The sequence below is a fragment of the Quercus lobata genome, chromosome 10, assembly GCF_001633185.2.
Source record: "Quercus lobata isolate SW786 chromosome 10, ValleyOak3.0 Primary Assembly, whole genome shotgun sequence".
Lineage (NCBI taxonomy): Eukaryota > Viridiplantae > Streptophyta > Magnoliopsida > Fagales > Fagaceae > Quercus > Quercus lobata.
In genome coordinates this window covers 43,163,852-43,168,901 of record NC_044913.1, presented here as the reverse complement: position 1 = coordinate 43,168,901, position 5,050 = coordinate 43,163,852, and positions in this window count along the sequence as shown.

Genomic DNA, 5,050 nt, shown 5'->3' with positions numbered 1-5,050 from the left:
GATGAGTTTTAAACCGAAATTCTTTGCCACGAGGGACTTAAACACAGTCATTGACACAAAATTCTTGACAATTATGTGACTAATTTAGATAACGATGTGGGTTAAAAATGGAAAATCAACTTAACTTGAGACAACTAATTTGTATTGTGGACTAATGATAATCCATAATAAGAGATTTAAACAAGAACAAGCATATACGTAAAAAGTTATATTACTCAAGTATGTGAAAGGTGTTACAATTTTCCTATCAAGAACAAGCTCTTGAAGGTGTTGTAAAGCTCCCTTTTTCTCTTTGTGATTCTCACTCTAAGTTTTTAATTTCTTTTTTTGTGTCCCCCCACTTTTGTCCTTATCCTCCTTTATATTTGCCCTACTTCTACCCCAAGGATGTGTTGTCCCTCTACTACTGGAGATCTTTATGTTTGACCAGGCTCTTCCTTCCTTACTTTTATGATGAATAGAGACTTTTGGGGCTCTTTGCACTATTCAGGCCAGTCACTCAGTAATAAATGCGACTGTACCAGGTAGGTGAGCCTCATTAATGCGAGCGTGACTGTGGATTTATCGATAAGTTTCAGCAAGCTTCCTGGAACAATCTCTTACATTCCAGAATTTTTCCTTGGAAGCTTGATAGGTACTTCGTCTTTGTTGGCTCGATTAGAGTCTTGTCTTTAGATAAGGTTCTCGATGAGTTTCATCTTTGGATCCAAGGTGACATATTGTCTGATCCGTGGTCCATGGTTTGGCTCTTTTAGTGAGGCTTATCCTTAAGGTGGGCTAGCTTGTATAGGGCTTATTTTCACCCATGGCCCAATGTTATTTGGGCCCAAAAAACCATCTCCCTACAATAACTTAATTTGTCATCTAAACGAAAATAGGTAGATGGTCATTTTAGTTCAACCACTGGGTAATGGGTTGAACAAAGATTCTTGGGTTGGAAGATAAACTATATCATTTTATATATATGCTTATATCCAAAGAGTTTGTCACAACGGATTGATCCCAAGATTATTGCTATTTTTCCAATATTTTCCTCTATGCGTATGGAGCAAAGGCAAAACGGCAGGCAGGGAAAATAGGCTCAGGCCAATTAGTATGGATACATACAACTTTTACAAGTTCTTGGCCATTGAACAAGTTGTCCAATTTTCTTTGTATTAACTATCAAGCAATACTAGTCACAGTCATGTACCTGCGAGATGTGCGAAAAAATTTCACAATTTTTTTTTTATTAAGTGAAAAATGAAAATAGATAACTATACTTATAAGTGTTAGTCCCAAATCCTTTTTAAAATGGTGTGATTAGTTTCTAACAAAGTATAGTTCATACAATATATTAAAATTTCTAAATTAAGCTATCTATATTTGGTATTTGAAAGTGTTTTAAATTTAATAAAGTCTTTTTTTCAAAGAAATATAATGCATTTTGCATTCAATTATTATATAAGGTTGACATATTTTATAAATAATGTAATGTGTGGTTAGAATTTGTTTCTTATGCTCCTTTCAAACGATTCATCCTTTATATATCTTAAATGGCCTAAAAATGAAGCATTTATAATTAAATATCATCACTTATATTACCAAAAAAAAATTACAAGACTTTAATAATATAAGGAAAATGTAATTTTATCAAGAACCTACTAACATATGTTGAAAATGTGTCATAATTGTCAATGAAACAACTCATCTTTCTATACAAACTTGTCTCCCAAAGCATCATCAAAGTGGTCTAAAATGGACAAATGGAGCAAATTGGTTTGAAATGGACCGATAATGGTCCAAAGTGGACCGAAGTGGACCAAACTAGTCTGAAGTGGACCACAATGGACCAAGGAAACAAGGTCTAGTGGTTTATAAGTGCATGTCTGTGAGAGAGAGAGAGAGAGGTATTTGCAGAAGATGGAAATGGAGGGAATGCTTGGAGATGCATATTGATGAGAGGGGGAGAGAGAGAGAGAGCAGTTTGGACTTTGGAGTTAGGATGGTGCGTGAGCGCACTCAGTCAAGCCTTTTTTTCTCAACATTTTGGCAATAATAAATTATAATATATAATAATACTAAATTTTCAAAAATGCTAAATTAAATTTTATTTTGAATAATAATATATAATAATGAATTCTATAATTTCAAGAGTAAAAAAAATTATATGATTAAATGTGAAAATAAAAAATTTAACTTCATCGCAATTAAGTGTAAAGTATTGTTTTCTCAAAAAAAAAAAAAAAAAGTGAGTATTGTGTTTGGAATTTAATATAAACCAAAAGTTTAATTTGTTATTTTACCTATTTTCTCACCCAATTTTTTTTTGCAAACATGTTTGATTCTGGCGCCATAGATCCAATCTAGATCAGTGTTGGTAATTTTAATTTTAGGATATGGTCCAACCAGGTCAACCACGTTTCAATATATATATAACTGACTTCTCAGGTACATTCTCCAGTCATACCCATCTTTGTAACCAATATTATCATAGACATGACTAACGCAACTTGATGATTGAAGTCTATGTAAATGGTGTCAATGTCCTTGAAAGATTAATGACTGCTGTTTTTTCATTGAGGCCCATCTGGATTCCTTTATAAATTATAATGAGGACAATCCTAACCTAATATAAGGCTATGGTGGTGAAGTAGGACGACCATAGTTTTCTAAAGTTTAATAATTGTTGTCTCACAAAAGATGAGTTGTGGAAGATTCTTTGTTGTGGTGTTTAACTGTAATTTAAGAGGAGGCATTACGTATTGCTGAGAATCAAAGAGTATTAGAAGATTAAATAAAGCTCAATTGCCAACCTTGTTTCAATTAAATAGAATACTAAAATCAAATCTCCATAAGTGTGTGTGCTTGCTCTCGTGTGAGAGAGAGATGAGTAGGAAAGAGGGAGTCATCAGTTTTGAGTGTCTGATACAATTACAGTGGGCTGGACTAGCAGCAATTCGCATTGTCAATTTGACATTACACAATGTTGAACTTGAACACACTTCAACCAAACTTCTGTTGGTTCATTGAAACTAAAGTTGATGCATTCTTGGTATTTTCTACAATGAGAAAAATAGAATTTTGGGAAGCTTCACTGGCTTGCATAGCTTGGCGTTTGGCCTAATATTACTGTCTGGATTTAGAAAAAAGAGAGGGATGGGATAAGTCACTCAGTTTTTGGACTACTGGAAAGGTCTAGAAAGCAAAAATGACAAGATATCTTTCATCAAGATCCATTAGGGTCTAATCTTATGAGTGACCTACCACTTGTTTCATTGGTGCATACCCCCTTTGGAGAGGTTCAGGCCTTGAGCAATGAGTGTTGAACAGCTGTAGGGCCACACACACACACAAACAAAGGGGGTGGGGTACTTGCTATACTCTTTTGCTTGCATGCTAAATAGCAAGAGTTTACATGCTGCTTACTTGTTTGATGCTTGATATTACATACTTGTTTTCATGAGAGAGAAAAAAGAGATAGATTGGAGTCTTAGAAAATTTCAAAGTAGAGATAGGCAATAGAACAGAAAAATGTCCTTCCCATTGATTGTAGAAGTGGCACCATGATATACCTTTCAGTGGTCCCATTCTTAAATTGGAATAGGGTGTTAGGATTTGTTAGCAAAATGTAGATACAACTAGAACTATTAAGAGATTGAAGAAGAAAAAAATGAAAAGAATAATCCTTAATTTATTGCATTACATTTTGTCTTCAATTAATATACTGTTCAAGATTATTATTTTTTTGTTGTTGCATCTTTCAGTGCAGTACTAAGCTACATTCATCTGAAGGAGTAAAAAAAAAACACAATTAAAAAGTTTATTTATTTATTTATTTATAATAATTAAGCAGTATTAGTAATACAGTTGGTGGCCTTAGGACAAGTACTAAAAATATCAAACTACATTAATGAATATAGCAAATGCCTACAGTTTTAGGGGTTAAAGAATAGTGATAATCTTCTTCTTCTTCATTTTTTTTTTTTTTTTTTTTTTTTTTTTTTTTTTTTTTTTTTTTTTTGTTAATGTCAGTTTGAATTGCCACCACAACAACCAGAATGGCTTATTTGAATTGGTTGATGCTCAAACAAATCAAGTTAAATTTGTTTAAAACTTGAATTCATTTACATACTATATGATACTTTGACTCACTTTTTTTTGGGACAAAATGGGCTTCTACCATTTTCAGGCAAATTAATTAGCCTTTTGCCCTTCTTCCCAAACTAAATAGGAAAATACCCCTCTTTTGAAAATCGAGTTTTTCAAAATCGATTTAAGCTCTATAGTAACGTTTTCAAAGACCTATAGTGACGTTTATAAATGTCACTATAGGTCCTTAAAAACGTCACTATAGGGCTCCAAATTTTTTTTTTTTTAACTCGATTTTGAGAAACTCGATTTTCAAAAGAGGGGCATTTCCCTATTTAGTTTGGAAAGAAGGGCAAAAGGCTAATTAATTTGTCCAAAAAGGACAGAAGCCCATTTTGTCCCTTTTTTTGTCGTCTCTTTAATTTTATTCAGATTACAAGAAATTAAGCCTTTCTCTATTCCATTTTTGGAATAAAGAAGAAGGTTAAGCTTAATTAACACAAGTTTACAACTGTACAGAACATGAATTTCAGCACATGATCAGTGAATGAGGACAAACCAGTGTGCTAATTAACCAAAGACAACCCATTCCCAAGGAACAAGGAATGGAATCCAGTGTTAATTATCTGTTAATTAATTCATATTTTAATTGTAAATCATCATGCAACTTGCATAAGTATTTATTTGTAGGGAAAGGTATTATTAATTCCTCTCTTAGTCAATCCTAATATATATAAGGCTAATGTGTAGAATGACTAATGATGGCATAAATGTTATGTTTTTATACATGTTACGGAACGAGTTTTTATTCTATTTATATTAAAAAAAAAAATTAAAAAAGAAGAAGAAGATGAAGAAGAAGAAGGTCATTTCCGTATAATCTTGTACTCTTCTTCCCAATTTAGATATTCTTGTTGGGTTCCTAAGATATTGTGCATAAACTGTTGGATGAGACTTCGGAAATTTTAAGTTCCAAAAA